The 23119-nt window shown below is 47.6% G+C and overlaps 1 protein-coding gene and 1 long non-coding RNA gene across 6 annotated transcripts in view; both read right to left on the bottom strand.

Moving 5' to 3' along the window:
• GRIK4 (glutamate ionotropic receptor kainate type subunit 4) overlaps window positions 1-23119 on the bottom strand; it is a 492838-nt gene that overhangs the window by 290358 nt on the left and 179361 nt on the right. The gene's annotated exons all lie outside the window — the stretch shown is intronic.
• On the bottom strand, window positions 6007-9822 carry LOC145526278 (uncharacterized). Its single transcript, XR_014068823.1, has 2 exons — window positions 8963-9822; window positions 6007-8529 (listed from the first exon to the last, which is right to left on the bottom strand). It is a non-coding gene; the product is annotated as an uncharacterized LOC145526278 (long non-coding RNA).

The raw sequence follows: 23119 nt of genomic DNA, 5'->3' as shown, positions 1-23119 counted from the left end.
GGCCAGGATACTGGAGTGGTTAGCCTTTCCCTTTTCCAGGGGATCTTCCCAATCCAGGGATTGAACCCAGGTCTCCCACATCGCAGGCAGATTCTTTACAAGGTGAGCCACAAGGGAAGCCAGCTTTATCGTGAGATGGCAGTCATTCAGTTAACATCTTCAGGCTCCACTTCTGATTCTAGTTTTCTTACTATTTCTACCACATCTGCAGTTACTTCCTCCGCTGGAGTCTTGAACCCTTCAAAGGCATCTATGAGAGTTGGAATCAACTGCTTCCAAACTCCGTTAATGTTGATATTTTGACCTCTTCCCATGAATCACAAATGTTCTTCCTGGCATCTAGAATGGTGAATTTTTCCTTTCCAGAAGATTTTTGATTGACTTTTCTAAGACTCATCAAAGGAATCACTACCTATGGTAGCTATATTCTTCTAAAATGTATTTCTTAAATAATAAGACTTGAAAGTTGAAATGACTCCTTGATTCATGGGCTGCAGAATGGATGCTGTGTTAGCAGGCATGAAAACAACATTAATCTCGTTGTACATCTCCATCAGAGCTTTGGGCAACCAGGTGCATTGTCAGCGAGCAGTAAGATTTCAAAAGGAAACTTTTTTTCTGAGCAGTAGATCTCAACAGGGGACTTAAAATATTCAGTAAACCATGTTGTAAACAGATGTGCTGTCATCCAGGCTTTACTGTTTCATTTAGAGAACACAGGCAGAGTAGATTTAGCATAATTCTTAAAGGCCTGAGGATTTTCAGAATGATAAAGGAGCACTGGCTTAAACATAAAGTCACCAGCTGCAGAAGCTCTGAACAAGAGAGTCATCCTGTTCTTTGAAGCTTTGAAGCCAGGCACTGACTTCTCCTCTCTAGCTATGAACGTCCTGGATGGTATCTTCTTCCAGGAGAAGACTGTTTTGTCGACATTGAAAATCTGTTGCTTCGTTGTGCTGCGTGTGCTGTACTAAGTTGCTTCACTAGTGTCTGACTCTTTGCGACCCATGGACTGTAGCCCGTGAGGCTCCTCTGTCCATGGGATTCTCCAGGCAAGAGTACTGGAATGGGTTGCCATGCCTTCTCTAGGGGATCTTCCCAACCCAGGGATCAAACCTATGTCTCTTGAGTCTCCTGCATTGGCAGGTGGGTTCTTTACCACTAGCGCCACCTGGGAAGGCCTTGCTGTTTGGTTGTAGCCACCTTCATGAATTATCTTAGCTAGATCTTCTGGATAACTTGCTGTAGCTTCTACATCAGCACTAGCTGCTTCACTTTGGACTTTGATGCTACGGAAGTGGCTTCTTTCCTTAAACCTCATGAACTAACCTCTGGTAGCTTCAGACTTTCCTTCTGCAGCTGCCTTACCTCTCTCAGCCTTCCCAGAATTGAAGAGAGTTAGGGACCTACTCTGGATTAGTCTTGGTTTAACAGACTGTGGCTGGTTTGATTCTCTATCCAGACCACTCAAACTTTCTCCATTTCAGAAATAAGGCTGTTTCACTTTCTTATCATTTGTGTGTTCACTGGAGCAGCACTTCCATTTTCCTTCAAGAACTTTTCCTTTGCATTCACAACTTGGCTAAGTGTTTTTGGCCCTCCTCAGTTTTTGACATGCTTCCCTCACTAAAAATCACTTCTATTTATATATATATATATATAATTTAATTTTGGCTGAGCTGGGTCTTCATTGCTGTGCGTGGGCTTTCTCCAGTTTTGGCAAGTGGGGGCTACTCTCTAGTTGTGGTGCACAGGCTTCTCACGTGGTGGTTTTTCTCTTGTTGTGGCATGTGGGCTCTAGAACACAGATTTAGTAGTTGCGGTGCACAGGCTTAGTTGCTCTGTGGCATGTGGGATGTTCCAGGACCAGGGATTGAACCCATGTCCCCAACATTGGCAGGAGGATTCCTATCCACTGGACTCCCAGGGAAGTCCTATTGCTAATTTGTTTTTTTTTTTTTAATTTAAAGTAAGAGATGAGTTACTTGTCCTTTCATTTCAACAGTTTGCCATTGCAGGGTTATTAATTGGCTTAATGTCAATATTGTTGTGTCTTAGGGAACAGGGAGGCCCGAGGAGAGGGAGAGAATGGGAGAACAGCCAGTACGTGGAGCAGTCAGAGCACACACAACATTTACTAGTTAAATTTGCTGTCAGTATTATTTGAGGTGCCTCAAAACAACTGTGTCAGTAACATTGAAGATCACTGATGACAGATCACCATAACAATCACGATAATAATGAAAAAGTTTGAAGTACTGTGAGAATTACCAAAATCTGACACACAGACAAAAGTGAGCAAATACTGTTGGAAAAATGGCTCCAATAGATCTGCTCCACGCAGGGCTGCCACAAACCTTCAGTTTGTAAAAAAGAACACAATTATCTGCAAAACGCCATAAAGCAAAGCACAATAAAATGAGGTGTGCCTGTACTGAAATATACTCTATTATGTTATTTTCCTTTAATTTATCCTTTGTGTTATACTTAGGATATTATACGTTTTTAAATCATGCATGCAGAAGGGTTAAAGTATTGGTGAATCCATTTTAGGATGGTAAAGCACGCTTTTTCAAATACTTATAAAATAGATTGGATCAAACTGAGAAATACCACACCCTTCAAGGTCAAAAAGGAAGAGTGATGTCACCTCAGCTCTGGCCAAACCACCCACTCCTAACTCCAGGACCTAGAAGGAGAGAGGGTGGCCAAAGCAGGCAAAGGAAGAGGAGGGGTGTAGCTGTAGCCTGATGCAAGAAGCGGGCAGGGCAGGGGTAGGAGTGAGACCCTCCTTTGACAGCACTGGGCTCACATTCACTACTACACTGCCAGCCCTTCCCAGAGGGACTGGCTTCAACCAGACAGCCCCAGCCCCACGTGCCTACCGGATATATTATACCATGAGGGTTGGCAGTGGCTGGCGTACCTGATGATGCCGGTGACAGCCCCGCAAAAGCCTTTCTGTTGAAGTAAATGCACCTTTGTGTGCTCTGCGGCTCATTCCTAGCTCATTTGTAACCTCGGGGCTACCCTGCCCTCTGGCCTTTGGCGTTTGCTGAAGGAACACAAACTTTTAAAGGTCAGACTTAGTGAAATCCATTGGAGCACAGCGTGTCATCAGGCATTTAGGATCTGGGTTAGCTGACGCTTTGGACTGTTCATCACTGTCCATCCGCACAGCCAACCAAAGGCTCTAACTGTCAGTCTTCAAGAACAGAACCGACTGCTGAATGCAGGCTGAACCATCCCGGCGTTAGGTGGGTCTGGAGGGATGTGGTCAGAGAAAGGAAATGAAAGCAAAGGAAAAACATTAGGAAGATGATGGAGCTAAGGACAGGTGAGGAGGCAGAAGGCAGATTCTTTCACAAGGGGAAGCATAGACTCCAGCGAAGGGCAGAGGTGGGGACACTGCACCAGGCGCTGGACATCGTTACAGACATGGGGCTACCCCATCACAACATCTCCTCCCTGCGTCTCGGTTTTCTCTTCTGTAAATGACAGAGCTGGACCAGGAGACTTCCAAAGGCCTCTTCCAGCTCTGATGGCCTATGCGCTGGGGAGTTGGGTCGAAGGAGGGTGCAGAGAGCAGAGCGCTGGCCCCACAGCTGCTCTCTGTCGCCGCTCAAGGCACCAAGGTCTGAGAGTCACCTGGGGCTCCTCCCTCCTTCCCGGCCATCCTGCTGCCCCTGCCTTGGCCCAGCCCTCCTCATCTCTCCAGCCCCCACCTTCTCCCCACCCCCAGCCCATCTGGCTGTCTCCAGCTTTCTTCGAAACGAGAAGCTCGAGGGAGCCACCACTGAGGCCAGCTCTGCACCGCTCCCAGGACATGCCTCGACTCCACACTAGAGCAGGGCTTCAACCCCCTTCTCCATCCTCAGCCCTCCCACTTTGGGGCTCAGCCACTGGGGCTTCCTAGGCTCCTCTGCCCCATGTCCTCCCCTCACAGGTCTATCTATTAATAGAAACATCTTACTCAAAACTTAGTTCAGACTGCACCTCCCCGGGACGGAGAAGGCAATGGCACCCCACTCCAGTACTCTTGCCTGGAAAATCCCATGGACGGAGTAGCCTGGTAGGCTGCAGTCCATGGGGTCGCTAGGAGTCGGAGACGACTAAGCGACTTCACTTTCACTTTTCAGTTTCATGCATTGGAGAAGGAAATGGCAACCCACTCCAGTGTTCTTGCCTGGAGAATCCCAGGGACGGGGGAGCCTGTTGGGCTGCCGTCTATGGGGTCACGCAGAGTCGGACACGACTGAAGCGACTTAGCAGCACCTCCCCGGGAAGCCTCTTCTGGGTTCCCGGGGCAGAGCTGAGCAGTCGCTACTCAGCTCAGCGGGTTCCTCCAGGCCTCTGCAGACTGGGTTATAATTATGATCTGTAGAGATCATCTCCCTCATGAGACTCTGAATCCTCAGGACAGAGGGGGTACCCTCACACCACACCTGACATAAGGCGGGAAAGACTGACCTTCCTATACTCCAAGTTCACTCGGCTCCACCACCAACCAGATCTGTGGTCTTTGGGAAGTGTCACCTCCTCCCTCCCAGGACTCCCATTTCCTCATCGGTGCATAGGATCTGAGTCTGAGCTCCAGAGCTGGAGTGAGCCCTGTCCATCCTGGCCCGCCGAGCGGGATTCTGGGGCTCTGCGGGGGTGGTGTGAGGCTGGCTGTGTGGGAGCATCTCTTTTCCTGGTCGCCACTGGGGCAGACACACTTCAGCACAGATGCGCTCACACGCAGACCCTGCAGTGATCCATCCTTCCACTCTATGCTCTCAGGGTTAATTAGCCTGCAGCATCTATAGGGCGCTTTCTTCTTTAATAGCCAATTAGATCTTGTTAGCTCTATTGTCATTTATAGGACAAGTCACAGAGGCACTCCCAGGGCCGCTGGCCCATCTTGCAGAAGCCGGCAGCCCAGATCCCTCTGCTGGGCGAGGGGGAGAGAACTGGAGGCCTGGCCTGGGAAAGAGGGCTTGGGGAAGAGCACCGAGGCAGGTCCGCTCTGGGAGGGAGAGGCAGCTGAGAGCCTGGTGCTTGCTCCTGCCAGGTCACGAAGCAGGGCTCTCTGGGTGAGTGATGGGAGGCCCTTCAGGCTTGTTCCGGTTTTGTCACCTCTGTGTGCACCTGGGGGCTGCACACAGCTGGGTCCACGGTTGGTGGTCTGCATGGCGGCTCCAGCTGCAAATCATGCAGGCCTCTGCAGAGCGGATCAATATCCAGCCGGGCCGCCCTGCTAATGACAACGCATCTCAGCCTGGTCACACGGCCCAAGACGGGGGCCCGGGCTGTGCTAACGAGGCCGGGACAGCTCTGTCCCATCCTGCCTCCTGCCTGTGGCCACCTGGCAGGCCAGGGAGGCAGTGGGCCAGCCAGACCCCACAGGCTGATCTCTCTTCCTATTCTGCATAAATGAGATTTCTGACAAGCACGGCCTCGAGCACCCTGGCCGCAGAAGGACTGATGTCTTGATGTGGCCGAAGCAGCCTTTCTCTCTCGCTTTGCAGTGAGAACAGAGGGAGTCTTTCTCACAGGCACCTGGGTGAAATATGTCTCGGAGACAATCCCCTGGTGAGCCACGGAAGGCCCGTCACGGCAGGACATGGCAGCCATGCTGGACAGAGGGAGAGCCAGGACCTCGGTCGGGAGCAGCCTGAAGCCCTGGAGGCTGGAAGTGAGCGGACAGGATGGCTCCAGGGACAAGCTCAGCGCCAGGGAAGTTGAAGACCCCTGGTCTATTTACAGCCCCTTGGGGGCTGGACCACAGCTGGCTAATTTATAGCTCAGAACACAGCTCAGTACCGCCTCTGTCTGCAGGCACAGGTCAGCTTGTGTGAGAAAGAGCCCCCCGACCCCATACTTCTGGGGCTGCAAGAGCAGAGCTGGCGTGAGCACTCTTAGCCAGGGGTCTCTGAGTCTCCTCCTTGGGGGCTGTGAATCATAATAGTAAAGGCCTTTGAAAGGGGTGAGAAGCAGATCTGGCTTCAGCTGAGGCTCAAGATCTTTTCTTTCTTTCTTTTTTTTTTACCTTCCTACATGCGCTGGAGGGGAAAAGGAAATAATAAAGTTCCTGTGATCAAGCCTGAGGATGATAAACTAGGAAGAACGGAACTGCAGGAGGAGATGGGAAAACATTACAGGAGACTGCAGTGTTTTATGGCCTGTGCGGCTTTTCTTTCTCTCTCTTTTTTAAGCGAACAAATGAAAGGGCTTGGATTTTAATTGGGGCTACTGCAAGACAAAAATTATCCTGGGTTTACCCAGGTAGGGGTGGGCTCCTGGCTGCCTGTTCCTCCTCTGTCTCCCATTGACCTGATTGCAATCTCTAGGAGGCCTGAGGCACAGTCTCTCCCTCCTGCACCCAAGCGAGCTATGAGTCAGGCTCCAGGAAGCCGGCGCTGGAGGGAAGGGACCTCTGAAACCCCATAGATATCTAATTCTCAAACTGTGCTCCCCAGAACACCCTCCTAGGCTACAGCTGGGTATAGGGAGGTAGGGGGAGAAGGGACGCCAACCTCCAAGCCCCCAACATCCTGCTTCGATCCCGGTAGCTCAGTTTTTACCTATTGGGATTCTGTGTGTAAATGAAAGATGTAACCGCTAAAAATAAGTTTGGAGGCCACTAATCTGGTCTGATCATCTCATTTTACAGATCAAGGCCTCCGAGGCAGTCCAAGCGGGAAAAGCTGGTCTCAGGTCATGCTGCAAATGAACAGCCAACCTGAGGCCCGAGACACGGCATCTTGTTTAGGCCACTGTTCCTTTCCCAGCACCATTCTGCTTGCAGTTATTTTGTCTGCTATCACGGTTTCCTTGCTCACAATGCCAAAGCTACACTCCCAGTCCAGACCCCAATGCTCATGCCTCAGACCTGTATGTCCAGCTGTTTACCCGAGGTCCTGAGTACCTGCAGTCCATCACATCCCCCACGCACCCTCTGCCCCTGGTTGATATTAACCTCCCAGTCTCCCAGCGGCAGCTCCAGAATTTTTATAGGAGGGAATGAAAGACAGTCAGTCTTAAAGGGGGAATGGTGCTAGCGAACTTGTCTACAGCTGAGTCTGCATGGCTTTCTTAGGTTAGATGTTTAATTGGGGTGCTAAGGATGCTAATGGCGACCTCCTCCTGACTCAGCCACTGCAGTCATCCCGAGTGGAAATCTGGAAACATCCTTGCCTCTGTCTTCACGTTTCCCGCCTGCCCCTTCCAATCAATAACCAAATCCTACTAAACCGACTTCTGAAATAATATTTTACTTCATCTCTGTCCTCTATCAGCTCTACGTGAAAGGTCCAGGCCTCCTGGCCTCTTCTATGTCAGCTTTGGAGGCCAGGGCTCTGTCTTTCGTGTCCACCTCTATATACCCACACTCACCAAGCACCCAACACATACTTGTCAGTCAGTAAATATTCATGAAAAGGACAAATTGATGGATGAACAAATGGATGGACTACTGCAACAGTCTCTTAACTAGTCTCTTTTTTTAAAGTTTTACCCTCTTCAAATATCCCCTCTATTTTACTTCTGGGAAGATTCATCAAAGATATAAATTGCCAAGGCACTCTCCTTACTTAAAACCCGTTTGTATTGGTTCTTTGTTCCTCCCTAAGTTGAAGCTTCCTTCTCCAGCACACAGGGTCTTCACGACTGGGTCCACGATTCCTCTTCAGTCTCATCTCCCCGGCTCCCTGTCTGCCCTACTTACAATTCCCCTTTGGCGTATCCTTCTTCATCTGGCCCACTTTCACTCTTCTTTTAAACCCAGCTCAGGGGACATCGCCCTTAAAAACTAACTCCTGCCGCTACCACCCCTATTCTAGGCTGGTGGGAGCCTTGCTTCCCATTCCACAGTGTAAATCTCCATTCCTGCCATCACTGCCCTGAGCTGAATGATCTGTTATGTGCCATCTCCCCCATTAGACTGCTCAATCCTTGAAAACAAGTCCCCTGTCTTATTCATCTGTCTCCCCGACACCTAGTGCAAAGACCAGCATGGAGACTATAGTTGTTTTTCTGTTGCTGTTTTTGGACATGCCACACAGCATGTGGGATCTTAATTTTCTGACCAAGGATCAAACCCTGGCCCCCTGCACTGGAGGGCTAGAGTTCTAACCACTGGACTGTCAGGCAAGTCCCATAATTGGGTTCTGAAATGAGTCAATGTGCCCCTCTGGGGCTGATTCAGAGAAGCAAAGCCTCAGAAGTCTTCCCTACAGCTGAGTGTGCTCTAAAGGAAGGGGTCAAACCAGTTTGTCTCTGTTCCCCCACCCAAGGTCATCGCAGGCACTGGTTATCTCCAGTATTACCTGGTTATCTCAAGCCTTTCCAAGATACTTGCTGATGGGGCACTGTTCTTGTTTACTCTTACAAAGTGGGCAGGGGAAGCAGATGCAAAGGTGTCAATGGCACAGTGGTAGACTCTCTCCTGCCCTCCAGCCAAGTGGTGAGGAAGGCAACCATCATCCCAGGTACCACTGAGACTTGATCAACTTGCCGTGTGGAGCTACCACGTCCACCCCTTGCTGCCTGGCTGGGTTCGGAGAGGAATAGAATGTGAGCCACCCATAGAGGGACCATGGTCAGCCCAATCCAATGCAGACACATCACAGGAGGGTACCCTTACAGCAGCACGATGGGAGCAGGAAAGGGCTGGGAACAGCATCAACCAGTAGGGAAAATTGCCAAGCTCCAAGCTGCAGAATGCTCTCCATCCAACTCAGAAGTGAGGAGCACAAGTAACCCCAATATGCCCCTCAGGCCAGTGGCAGGGCATCTGGGGACATAAAGGTCCCACTGTTCAAGAGGCAAGAAATAATCTGCATTCAGGATAAAGGGAGGGGCATTTGGACCAAAGTAAGTCTCCCTTTTTTTCTTTCAGGACATGTCAGAAGAAAGCGACTGGTGCCCAGGATGTGGGCGCACTGAGGATAAGGGAAACAGAGTCCTCCCCATAATGTACCTCTGGGTTCCACTGCTCCCTCTGCAAAAGGCTCTCTTCCTACTTCTTCTAAAGGAGGCTGCAAAGAATGGGAAGAAAAGACTTTTTGGGGTCATCTCACAGCCTGTGTTCAAATCCTAGATGCTCAGTTGATTAGCCACATTCTCAATGGAAAGTTATTGCACAATTTTGAGCCTCAGTCCTTAACTAGGAAAAGGGGAGTGATGATATATATTTGAGCTGATTATGTGGGAGTTCATGGAGATAATATGGGTGAGGAGTCTTGTGTGGTGCCTGCACATCACAGGCACTTAGAAACTGCTGGCTCCCTCCTTTTACCCTACATTTTCCTAGGATACCTCGCCCCCACCTCAAGTCTGAGGATTGGGTCATGGTAAGAGTAAGCCCATTCCAAGGATTTCCCTGGCAGTCCAGTCATTAAGACTTGGCCTTCCAATGCAGGGGGTACAAGTTCAATTCCTGGTTGTGGAGCTGGTATCCCACATGCCTCATGGCCAAAAATCCAGAACATAAACAACAGAAGCAGTGTTGTTGTTGTTCAGTCACTCAGTTGTGTCCAACTCTTTGTGACCCCATGGACTGCAGCACGCCAGGCTTCCCCGTCCATCACCATCTCCCGGAGTTTGTTCAAATTCATGTCCATCAAGTCGATGATACCATCCAACCATCTCATCCTCTGTCGTCCCCTTCTCCCCCTGCCCTCAATCTTTGCCAGCATCAGGGTGTTTTCCAATGAGTCAGCTCTTCACATCAGGTGGCCAAAGTATTGGAGCTTCAGCTTCAGCATGAGTCCTTCCAGTGAATATTCAGGGTTGCTTTCCTTTAGGATTGACTGCTTTGATCTCCTTGCTGTCCAAGTGACTCTCAAGAGTCTTCTCCAGGACCATAGTTCAAAAGCATCCATTCTTCAGTGTTCAGCCTTCATTATGGTCCAACTCTCACATCCATATATGAAAAACCATAGCTTTGACTATTTAGGCAAAGTGGTGATGTCTCTGCTTTTTAATACACTGTAGAAGCAGTATTATAACAAGTTCAATAAAGACTTTAAAAATGATCCACGTAAAAAAATCTTTAAAAAAAATGATCTAAAAAAATGAATAAGCCCATTCCACAGGAAGGTGAAACTTAAGATAGGCGATTTGGGAGCAATGAGGCCAAGGTAAAATGAGGCATGCAAGAGCTTCATGGGGGACAGAAGCCAGGAGTCCCTAAAATGGGGTCTTGACTGCCCCCAACCCCGTTTTAGGCCACTCTTGGAACACATTTTGAAGTTTGGGCCTTCTTGCTCTGAACGGAAGTCAAGGAGGGAGAGTGAATACCAAGAAAGGTAGTAAAAATGATTAAAGGAATCAGAATTCTTGACCTATAAAGGGAGGTTAAAGGAACATAATATGTGGGACCCACAGAACCAGGATCCATGAGGACATGATAACTTCCCATAAATATGCGAGACACAGACACATAAAAGAAGGGCAAGAATTATTTCAGGAAGCTGGGGACACCATTAAAAGAAGAAATGGCCTGAAACTAAAATAAGAGAAAGTTAAATCTGGGCCTTGGGAGCATTGGCTGATGGGGAGGGTGGGGGCCAAGACACCTGGCTTGTTGGTGCAAAGTCATCAAGAAACAAAAGCCACAGGTCCCAGGGCTATTGTTCCTATTTGGGGAGAAATAGCCACTTTGGGACCCATCTGGGCCACTCGGGAGGTGACTCTCTGAGCTGAACCGAGGTTTCTGGGCATCCAGTTCCTGACAGGCAGGGCCCTGGCGCTGGCTGCTGGGCTGTCTGCTATCTGGGCCCAACCTCACTCTCGAAATACAGAGACAGGTGCAGCCAGTGCCTGCTGTGGGCTTGGCTCAGCCGACTGGAGTGTGAGGCCAGGAATCCAAGGTCACAAGTTTGAACCTCATGTGGGCTTTGCCAAGGCTTGCCGTGACAGAATATGGCTGGACAAGTAAATAGCTACCTCCACTGGTGCGAATGTGCTCCAGAGCACAAGCCCCTCCCCCAAAAGACCATTCCAGAACGTGAGCCTCCAGAGTGCCCACTATGTGTAAACTGGCCGTAAATGTCCAAACACACTCTCAGGAGAGAGCATTTCTACCCAGGACTTCAATACCATACACTAAAGCTGCTCAATTGCCAGGAGGGCAGGTGGGGCAGGGGACATTGGGCTTGCGGGCATCGGGGCTTGGCGATGGCCTTGGCTGAAGGTAGCTGTACTCCTGTTTTTAGGGTCTGGAGGAGTGGAAGGAGCGGGCAGAGCTGACTGTGAACATTTCTCCCACCTGTTTGCACAGATCTCCTATCTGCCCATAAATCACTTTTACAGTCCTTCTCAAACTTCACATAAAATTTATCTTGCTTTTTGCCTGAAATCAACTAAAAAAGAAAAAAAGCTTTAATTACAATAAGAGACACCAAGAGCAGAACACATGGAAAGCCCATTCAATACTCATTTATTCACTCAATCAATAAATATTTATCGAGCACCAGGAATGCACCGTGAGGTGTGATGGAGACCACGAGATGAATAAGGCATTCTCCCTATCTTCAAGGAGGTTTCCCTGGTGGGGGCGGGGGCAGTCACTGATAGACAGAGACACAAAAGTTATCAGATAGGCTGAAGGTGATTTATTTTAACAGAAGGGTAGACTATTAAGTAACTCAGAGGAGAAATGAATCATTCTGACAGAGAGGATCAGGGAAGATTTCAGAGAGGAGGTGACATGTGACCGGAGTCTGGAGTAAAGAGTGGAATTTTATCAGGCAAAGATGGCAGGGAAGGGTATTTCAGGCATGGGGAATACCATGGACAAAGTCATGGGGGGCAGGAAAACACTGGCTGTCTATAGGAGTAATGGCCCAGTAAAGGTAGAGAAAGGATTTCCCAGCCTGGCCCCCAAGTTTGGGCTCTCAACTACTGTTGTCTCTTCTTAGTGGTAAAGAACCCGCCTGCCAATGCAAGATACATAAGAAACTCAAGTTTGGGTCTTGGTTCTAGCCCTAGGTCAGGAAGATCCCCTGAAGAATGGCATGGCAACCCACTCCAGTATTTTTGCCTGGAAAATCTCATGAACAGAGGAGCTTAGTGGGCTACAGTCCATGGGGTTGCAAAGAGTCAGATGCAACTGAAGCAACTTGTCACACACAAAGCTAGGGAACAGGGCTCCAGGGTAGGGTTGGGGAAGGTGTCTATGGTGACAAGGCAGTAGTTTACAGTCATATCACTAAATGGCTTAACGCATCCCAAGGATTTTGTACTTTATTTTATTAAAAAAGAGGAACCCTAAGAAGTTCTTGAGTGGTGAACAACAATGGCCAGGTGTGCATGTTAGGGAAAAAACATGGTTCAACATATAGGATAGACTCAAGAAGTGAGAGACAGGACGCAGGCAAAAGCTCTCACCAAGCAAGATGTCATTAAAGATCTGACCAGGGGGACTTCCCTAGTGGTCCAGTGGCTAAGACTCTGAGCTCCCAATGCAGGGGGCCCACGTTCGATCCCTGGTCAGGAAACTAGATCCCACATGCTGCAACTAAGGATCCCAAATGTCGCAAGGAAGATCAAAAATCCTGTGTATCATAACCAAAACCTGGCACAGACAAATCAATAAATAAATATTAAAAACAAATAGATCTGACCATGGAGTGGCAGAAGAATGAAAACTCCACATTTCTGTAGGATCACATATATGTTGGGGCTTCCCAGGTGGCGCTAGTGGTAAAGAACCCACCTGCCAATGCAGGAGACATAAGAGATGCGGATCGATTCTGGGTTGAAAAGATCCACTGAAGGAAGGCATGGCAACTCACTCCAGTATTCTTGCCTGGAGAATTCCATGGACAGAGGAGCCTGGTGGGCTACAGTCCGTGGGGTCACAAAGAGTCGAACACGACTGAAGAGACTTAGCACGCACGCATGCATGCGCATGTTATCACAGCACTATAGCTGCACATTTCCTCAACCTGTTCCTTCTGCCTAGAATGCCCTCCACCCCGTCCAGCTGGTTCACTGGAGAGATCAGCGCAAGCTTTCCCCTCACCCCTAAACCCTGTCCCTGCTCTGTACTCCTGGTGCAGCCGGGATATTCCTACATCCAGTAATACTAGTACTACTATTATTAATTGTTTGGCCACTTGTCAACCTCTACCACCAGACTGGAAGGTCCTGAGGGTTTGGACTTTGGTTCTCCTTATCTCTGTATTCATAGGACCTGGGCCAGGCTAGGCACTCACAAAGGGTTCACCCCAGAAGAGATCATCCCTAAAGCAACCTATGTGTGCAACTGCATCTCCTCCTTTCGTATCCAGGTACACAAGTACATCCATTTTGGAATGCATGTGGGCCAGTGCTGTGTCTAGCACCTTTCCAACCCACTCTCACTCTGAGCCCCGTTGCTCTATTTTCAATGTTTGTTATCCCAACTAGCCTCCCTCGACTCCATTAAAATAGGATGAATTTTTTTCAGCTCTCATGCAGCACTCCATATTAGGTGATCTGAGCTGAAACACAATCTGTTTGCTGATATCAAAATGCTGCTGCTCACCCAGGGGATTAACACTCTGACAAAATCATTAGAAACGTGATGGAGTGGTGAGGCCTCCTGAGCTTGCCGAACGCTCATTCCTCAGCCTAATGAATGCCTTCCTCCCAGGCCACAGAGTTACACCCCATCCATTTCCCTGTCTTCCAGGCCGCCTGGAGACACCCATAAATGCCTTGGGGAAGGTTCATCCCCAGCTGGCTAGGCCACCTCCCAAGACCTCCAGCTAAGAACTGCCCGTGTAAGCTGTGGCTTTTTTTGTGTCAAGAATAAACATTTGATTTCGAGTAGGAGGGGAGAGTTTGAGGCAGATCAATATTTCCTCTGAGAACAACTAGAAGTGCTAGATGAAATGCAATATGCATTTGTGTTAAAGTCTCGTAAGGGTTTCCCAGGTGGTTCAGTGGGTAAAGAATCCACCTGTAGTGCAGGAAATGCAAGAGACACAGGTTTGATCATGGGTCAGGAAGATCCCCTGGAGGAGAGCATGCAACCCACTCCAGTATTCTTGCCTGGAGAATCTCATGGACAGAGGAGCCTGGCAGGCAACAGTTCATGGTGTCGCAAAGAGTCAGACACACCTGAAGTGACTGAGCACACACATACTCACACAAGGTCTCATAGGCCTGCTGGAGCAAGGGGATTAGCAAGGATATAATTACCCGGGGGGAAAGTGAGGAGAGGCAAACTCATGTTCTAGAGTTGCTTCTAACCTGGAGGGATTCACCATTTTCGAGTGCAGGACAAGAGGCTGAGGATAATTTACACAGGCACAGGGCTGCTGCTAGGAGACAAAAAAGTGAGCAAAGCTTCCAGCAGTATTAGGACTAGAAAGAGAAAAGTAGAGGCATGAGGGGCCTCAAGTGCATGGCCAGCTTTCCCCTGGGATCATTTATGGAATTCTGAAAGCTGAATGTAACAGAAGGGAAAAAAAAAACTAAGCAGAAAGTCTCTATGAAGCAGAGGGTTTTCCTGCAGTATTAAGTTACTGAAAAGACAAGACTAGAATCCAGGACCTATCAAAGGATGGGACCCTGTGAATACACAAGGCTCTCAATTAGTACTAGCTATAAAGGAGAGGAACAGATCAGACTAAACCTTATCAAAACACAATCCTGCATGGACTTGATTCAGTCTTTAGTTGGATAAAGATCACTGGTTGCACTCTGTCTAGCAAAGAGTAAACCCTCTCTTGAAGATCAGAGCATCCTACAGCCTATACGGTGCCTGGCATTCAATAAAAATATTAGGTATACCCAGAGTTAGAACCATACAACCAAATTCAAGAAGGAGAAAAAAACAAACAATAGAAACAGACCCACAGGTGATACAGATATCCAAGTTCAAAGAAAAGGACTCTAAATGTGATACTTTTGTTCGAAAAACAGAAAGAAAATTTATATGAATAGAATAGATTAAAATAAAGAATTTCACTAGAAAACTGTAAACTATAAAAAGAATCACCTGGAAATCTTCCAAGTGAATCATAATATTAAAAAATGGCAGTTTCCTTAATGGAGATAAAGACAAAAGCTAGGTCCCTGACTCTCCTAGATCTAACTAAGAGAGCCTGGGGAAGTCACTGAACTTCTCTGAGCCACATCTGTCAAATAGTAAAATGCAGGGCATCAAGAAGATAAAAGTAAATAACATACATGAAAGCTCTTTATAAATCATTATACAAATGTAAGGCATCATTATTATAATAGGCTGGCATCAATTCAAAATACAGAGCTTCTGCTCTATCACCAGAGGTATTTTATGTCAATGACAAACGATTAGTGTGCCCTTGATTAACGACCATATTGTTATAAAGGGGTTTGACCAGAGATAGCTGAGAGGGATAATAATAAAATAGCCATCTCTCAGTTACATTGGGGTTGATTATTCACTTTGTGGATTATCTCTGGACAGCTGAAATCCTAAACTAGCTTCTCCTACTGCTCAGTGCATTTTTGGATCACACCCTTCAGTTTCCCAGATGGTGCACGCTCATAGAATGCAGACTCATTTTGATGTGTGCCTGATGAAACATAATCAACAAGGTAAATCTGAAGCAGAAACATCACAATGCCTTCCAAAGCCAACAGCAATAATGTTGAGACAGTTGGTTATTTTGATTCTCCACATCACTGCTCTCTTCTATCAGCATATGTAATGGAGAAGAATGTCTTGGCTTTCACAGGCAAAGGTGATGCAGTCCATTCAGGACCAGTGGGACATTTGAGCTTCCCTGGCATAAAAGACAGGCACTCTGCAGGCCTTTGGGGGAATAAAACTATTAGAAGGTCAGGAACCTCGTCCAAACGGAGCTTTTACTTTTGCAAGGAAGATGGCATATGCGTAACCGATTATAACACAAGGTATAAGTGATTTAAGTATTATAAAAGTAACAGAAATACAGAATATTGTGCAAAAGCTGATTTGGTGTTGAGTTGATCACAGACTTTGGTGCCAAGGTGACAACAGAACTTGACCTTGAAAGGCAGCAAAACTGGAAATGATCCAAGCAGAAGGAAGATTATGAGCAAAGATACAGCTGAAAAAATGCAGCATGGGTACAATGAATTTAGTTTGATGAAGGTGTCTATCAAGAAGAATTTTCTTTTAAAGAATGACATTTATGAAGCATTTCTTATGTGTCATGCATTTTATATACATTTCCCAATTGGTCTCAAAAATGTTCCTCTGAAGTATTAATAGATATTATTCATCTCACTCTAGAGGTAAACTGAGATTCAAAAGAAAATTAATTTATTCAAGATCCATCAGCTGCCAAGTGGACAGCAGGATTCAGGCCCAGGGTGGTTTAGTTCTAAAGCCCACATACTTGCTGCCTCTGAGAGTAGCATGATTGACCCTCAGCCTGAATGGTGCTATCACACATGGGGGACCTCTCACACATAGCTGATGTGGAAGTTGTTCATATTGAGAAGGTAATTACAGCCACAAAGTAGATAAGACAGCCCAGAAAGGGTGAAGGGAGAGTCAAGGGATCAGGGAAGAAGAAAAAACAGAAAAAAAGATAAGGTAGTAGTTCAGTTCAGTTCAGTTGCTCAGTCGTGTCGTGTCTGACTCTGCGACCCCATGAATCGTAGCACGCCAGGCCTCCCTGTCCATCACTAACTCCCTAAGTCCACCCAAACCCATGTCCATCAAGTCAGTGATGCAATCCAGCCATCTCATCCTCTGTTGTCCCCTTCTCCTCCTGCTCCCAATCCTTCCCAGCATTAGGGTCTTTTCCAATGAGTCAACTCTTCGCATGAGGTGGCCAAAGTATTGGAGTTTCAGCTTCAACATCAGTCCTTCCAATGAACACCCAGGACTGATCTCCTTTAGGATGGAATGGTTGGATCTCCTTGCAGTCCAAGGGACTCTCAAGAGTCTTCTCCAACACCACAGTTCAAAAGCATCAATTCTTCGGCGCTCAGCTTTCTTCACTGTCAGGAGTAGAAAAATAGGAAAGGCTAATGGAAACCAAGATCAAGAGGGAGCTTCAAAAAGGAAGAGGTCACCCAAACTGTAACTGCTGCATAGAGGTAAAGGAGGTTGAGAAGATGAAGACAAAGAAAATGCCCTTTGGCTGGTAGTCTTGAAAAGAATGATTCCAATGGAAAGAGAAGTGCACATGTCCAGGTTATGCATACTGAATAGCTGACCTGACCCAGGGACATGGACTGCAGCTGGAGCAGAGCTTTCAAAACTTTTCTGATGGCATGAAAGTCATCATCTGGGGGTACTTGTTAAAAATATGAATTTCCAGGTGTCATCCTAGTCCCACTAATTGGAATCTCCAGGAAGGAGGGCCTGGGAAGGGGCCCGGAAGGTTCTTAAATCACCAGGGCCAGATTAATGTTTCTTAAACTTTAATGAACTTGAGAATCCCTTTGGGGGGGGGGCTAACTTGTAGATACTGATTTTGTAAGTATAGGGTAGAGTTTGAGATTATGCATTTTAACATAATCCCAGGTAATTTCACATACAGATGTGAGAGTTGGACCATAAAGAAGGCTGAGCACTGAAGAACTGATGCTTTCAAACTGTGGTACTGGAGAAGACTCTTGAGAGTCCCTTGGACAGCAAGATCAAAGCAGTCAATCCTAAAGGAAATCAACCCTGACTATTCATCGGAAGGACTGATGCTGAAGCTGAAGCTCCAACACTTTGGCCACCTGATGTGAAGAGCCAACTCAGTAGAAAAGACCCTGAGGCTGGGAAAGATTGAGGGCAGAAGGAGAAGGGAGTAACAGAGGATGAGATGGTTGGATGGCATCATCGACTCAATGGACATGAGTTTGAGCAAACTCTAGGAGATAGTGAAGGACAGGTAAGCCTGACGTGTTGTAGTCCCTGGGCACAGTCAGTTGGGCACAACTGAGCTACTGAACAGCAACAATAGGTAACTTCAACGCTGCGGGCCTGAGGATCATATTTTTAATGACAATGGACTGGACAAAAGCTTACTTATCCCAGAGAGGTAGGTGCCAACACCTGGTTCTTCTTGGCACCCTTCGTTTTTTACCACCTGCGGACCATGCTCCTGGCTCCTTTCCACACTCACCAATAGATGGCAGCAGATCTAAATGTCATCTTCCACAGAAATGCAATCTCGGGGATTCCATTCCATTCCATCTGACTTCCTGTACAACCTAAAAAGCATCCTTCATTCATTTCCTCAAGATAAACAATTGGATCAGATGAGGACAGAAAAGCCTTCCCAGGTGACTTGGGTACAGAGTGAGTGAGTTCTCCTTCTACTAGGCCCCTGTGCCACATATTGTCTGCACCCTTCTTTGGGCACTTGAATGTGTTGTCCTCTTATAGTTATTAAGTTGTCTTACACTGTCATTCAGTTTTTCACCTGTGTTAGTACTGTTTCCACCAGTCCTTGGGGGTCAGGAATCAAATATAATCCTTCTTTTTCTTCTTAACCTTGACTTACAGTTGTTTGTTCATAATATTGAGTATGAATGAGAGAATGGATCAGTCAGTCATTAATTAAATCAGATGCACATTCTATTTGTTCCACTTTTCTTCCTCCCAGAAAAAGGGGGAAAAAAAGGCTTACCAGAAAGTGTTAATGGTCTAGAAAAGTTTTGCACTTATTTGCAAAGTCTGTGTTCATGATTTATCCCTTGAGGATCTCCCAACACATTACCAGGGAAAACATTTTCTAGCCTGGCACAGGGACACTCAGGACTAGTGTTTATCAAGAGCAGGGTGTGAGGTCACAATGGCTTCATGGTGTCTGGTCTACCAAGAGACATGCTGGCCTTTCAAAACCATTCTCCCGTTTTCTATGGCTAGTCTACCATCGTTGGCCAATATGCCCCCCAAATATAAAATTCAGTTTTCCAGGGACTTCCCTGGTGGTCCAGTGGCTAAGACTCTGAGTTCCTGATGCAGGGGGCCTGGGTTCAATCCCAGGTCAGGGAACTAGTTCCTACATGCCGCAATTAAAGATCCTGCATGCTGCAACTAAGACCCACTGCAGCCAAATATATATATATATATATATTTTTTTTTTTTTAATTTCAGTTTTCCATTCTTTCTTAACAGTTAAAATATTTCAGCTGGTTAAGTCTTGTAGGTACTTCAATCATGCCATTTATTGTGGATTCACTAGACTATGCCTACTTTGCAAAATGGTGTCTTTCTTTTTTGAGTAAACATTTTAGGCTGCTCAGTCCTAAGACTCTCCACACTGTTCTCTCCCTAGAAGATGGCCTGATCTCATGGGTGGGGATAACACTTACATGCCAATGATTCCCCTATTACCTGTCTGTCCAAGACCTCTCTTCTGAGATCTACTATCTTATAACCATTTGACTGCCTGACATGCTGACTTGAATATCTTACAATTTCTGATCTCCCCTACCCCACCAATACCAAGGCTGCTCCTATTCCACTCTTCCCCTTCTTAATAAATAATACCTCTGGATACTGAGTTGGTCAAGCTGGAAATCTGGTCATCCCTAACCCTCCAATCATCCTCCACATCTATCTACTACCAAGACTGGTCAATTCAACTTCAGACAGATCCATTTACTTCTCACCATCCCCACAGTCGGAGAAGGCAATGGCACCCCATTCCAGCACTCTTGCCTGGAAAATCCCATGGATGGAGGAGCCTGGTAGGCTGCAGTCCATGAGGTCACGAAGAGTCAGACACGACTGAGCGACTTCACTTTCACTTTTCCCTTTCATGCACTGGAGAAGGAAATAGCAACCCACTCCAGTATTCTTGCCTGGAGAATCCCAGGGACGGCGGAGCCTGGTGGGCTGCCGTCTATGGGGTCGCACAGAGTTGGACATGACTGAAGCGACTTAGCAGCAGCAGCAGCATCCTCATAGTCACCACCTAATATAAGCCAACATCATCTCTGGCCTAGGTTATTAAAACCCAAATCATTTTTTGAGCTTTCAAAAAAGTCTTGAGCTTTCATTTGTACCCTCCACAATTTACAGAGTACCCCCTCTGTGTTAGTCAATGCTCTCAAAAGAGCACAGAAAGTTCAGGGGAGACTTCCCTTGTGGCTTAGACAGTAAAGAATCCATCTGCCAATGCAAGAGACCCAGGTTCGAGCCCTGGGTAGGGAAGATCCCTCAGAGGAGGAAATGGCAACCCAGTCCAGTAGTCTTGCCTGAAAAATTCCATAGACAGAGAAGACTGGCAGGCTACAGTCCATGGGGTCGCAAAGAATCATATACGACTAAGCGTGCACAGATGATGATAAGTCATAAGCAAACCTCTTACAATACAGGTGTTCATAAGGCAAGATGACCTAGGAGAGTGTGAACAGTAAAAGGAGGGAGAGACAGTGCCAGGGCACACTTCCTGGGGAACATGACATTTAAACTGAGTTTTAGAGAATGAGTAGGGATTCATCAGCCAGACACATGAACAAAATTCTTCTGAGTATGGTGACAGGTAAAGTATGTTTAGGGGGCATTCAGCAAAACAGAGTTAAGAGGGTAGATGGAGATTTGACTGGTGAGATGCGCAGGGACTAGATCACATGGGATGCTATTATGGGCCAAACTGTGTTCCCCTAAAATCCATATGTTGAAACCTAAACCTCTGTACCCCAGATTATAACTGTATTTCATGATACATCTTTTAAAGAGACCACTGAGTTACAACGAGGTTATGAGGGCAGGTCTTAATTCAATCTGACTAGTGTCCTGGCAAGAAAAGGAAATGTGAACACACAGAGAGATCCCAGAAGGGCATGTGCAGAGAGGAGACACCACGTGAGCAAAAGGTGAGAAGGTGGTTACTTGCAAGTCAAGGAGAAGGGCCTCAGGAGAAACCATGCCTGGCTAGCACCTTGACCTTGGATTTCCAGCCTCCAGAACAGTGAGAAAATAATTATCTGTTGTTTAAGCCACTCAGTATTTTGGTACAGAAGCCCTAGCAAATGAATATGCATTCGAGTTTGAACCTGGAGATAACAGGTGACTGGGGGAGGGTTTAAGCAGGGAAAACATTCTTCACCTAGGACTTCCCTGGTGGTCCAGTGGTTAAGAACCCATCTGCCAATGCAGGGGACAGGGGTTTGATCCTTGGTTCGGGAAGATCCCACATGCCGCAGGGCATCTAAACCTGTATGCCACGGCAACTGAGCCCTGGCTCTAGAGCCAGTATTTCACTACAAGAGAAACCACCTCAATGAGAAGGCTGCACACCACAACTAGAGAATAGCCCCCTACTCACTAGAGAAAACCTGCCTGCAGCAACGAAGACCCAGCACAGCCGAAAGTTGTTTTTTTTTTAAGAAAATACTCTATTCATCCATCTCTCAGCTCCCCATAAGCAATGTTGAAACTGTGTCAGAAGCTAGTAGTACAGCTCAAAGAAGGCTTATCTACAGAAATGACACTTTACATAGAGATGAAAGAAATGGAGAGGAGGTCAAATTATGGTCTAGACAAAGTATGTGTGAGGCTCTAAGACAGGAAGGCGGGGTGGGGGTAGGGGGGCACATTCAAGAAACTGACCTTAGGCCAGTGTGCGCAGACCTGGGTGAGACAGGAGAAAAGCTCTAAGAGATGCAGATGAAGGGGTCAAGGCCAGATCATGCAGGGCTTCACATGCCTCATAAGCAAGCATGTCTCTTCCCCGGAGAATTCTCCTGGGGACCCAGGCCTACTCCCTGATGGGGACAGAAGCTGAGGCCATGGCCATCTTCCCTTCCACTGAGCAGCTGGGGGAAGCCCTCCCTGCCATCCGTCTGGCTGCCCATCGACTGCCAAGGTGACACCACCAAATGCATTTCTTCCCAGCCAGGGCTCAGAGAGACACAGGATTTGCATTTCAATTTGACTTCTTTCCGATGATTCCAGCCAAAGCTTGGAAATCACTCCCCCTGTCATTCTCTCACCAGTTCTGTTTTCCTTTTTTCCTCCCTCCACCCCACTGAGGGCTCTTTTTTTTCTTTGACATCCTGCTCTTCGATGCAGAGAAAAGTCATCCTTAACAGCAGTTTTATTGCCCAGTGATATTAACACAATGAAGGAAATCACTGCTAATTTTTATGAATTATCTCATCATCTGCAACTAATTAACAGCTGCTGAAAGAGCAGGCATCCTGCCTCCCCTCCGAGACCCTTTACCTCGAGCATGCTTCCCAACAGCCCTACCCTTGCTGTCAAGGAGGGTCCTCTGCTGGAGATAAGCACTTCCCCTCCAGCAGACTCCCATCTCTATGCCCAACCCCCAGCCCCAATCCTGCGTTTTCGGCCTGCCCCAGCCAGGGGAGGCAGCAGTGGGGGGTTGACCAGTTACACTCAGCCATCGCTGGGCTGCCTGTGATGCGATGATTTAGGCTAGCTGGAAACTTTATTAAAATCCAATCTAAGTGGGCCGCCGTTGCCCTGTTCTCATTACCCTCCTCTCCAAAATCAGGCCTTGGCCCCTGTGCCTCACTGAATGTGTCTATAAAACTGAGTGAACAGGCAGCCAACAGCTAAATGGCACTTAATCAGGGGATAATCTAGACCCAGGTGGACAGTAAATACTGAGTGGGGCAGAGGGAAGAGAGGGAGGGAAGAGAAAACAGCAGAGGAGGTGGAGGCACACTCGCACATGCTGCAGTCTCCAGAGAGAGGAGCTGCCCAGAGACACAGAACCCCGAGCGGGACAGGGCTGGGGGCACCACGGCCAGAGAATAGGGAACCCAGAGCGGTGACATGACCCTGGAACATCCAACAGTTCACACAGCCTGGGGCTCACTCTCCTCCCGGGGTTCCCGCCTGAGTCCCAGATTTCTCGGAGCACAGTCCTGCCCCCACCTGCATCTTCCCCATCCCTCTCTACTCTTCCTCCAACCACATCCCCTCCTGAGCCTATCTAAGGAGCCTCTCTTCAAGCGCCCTGGCATCTGGCCAAACCCCAGGCAGCCGCTGGTGATGTCTGCAGAGATGAAGGGAAGGGCATCGAGGGACGGGGTGAAAGGGCTGGAGGCCAGTCCATCCCACTGTGGGGCAGAACCTCCCTGGTTGGGAGTCGGGCATCAGAGTCACGCCGGGCAGGGGGCCCCTGTGATGCCAGCCCGAACACACAGTCCTCCTTCTAAAGGTCAAATGCTCCAATGGCATGCCTGC

This window comes from Giraffa tippelskirchi, chromosome 11, assembly GCF_054371585.1.
Source record: "Giraffa tippelskirchi isolate mGirTip1 chromosome 11, T2T-mGirTip1v1.2.pri, whole genome shotgun sequence".
Lineage (NCBI taxonomy): Eukaryota > Metazoa > Chordata > Mammalia > Artiodactyla > Giraffidae > Giraffa > Giraffa tippelskirchi.
Note: the sequence above shows the minus strand (reverse complement) of the source record. Positions and strands in the feature narration are given on the sequence as shown.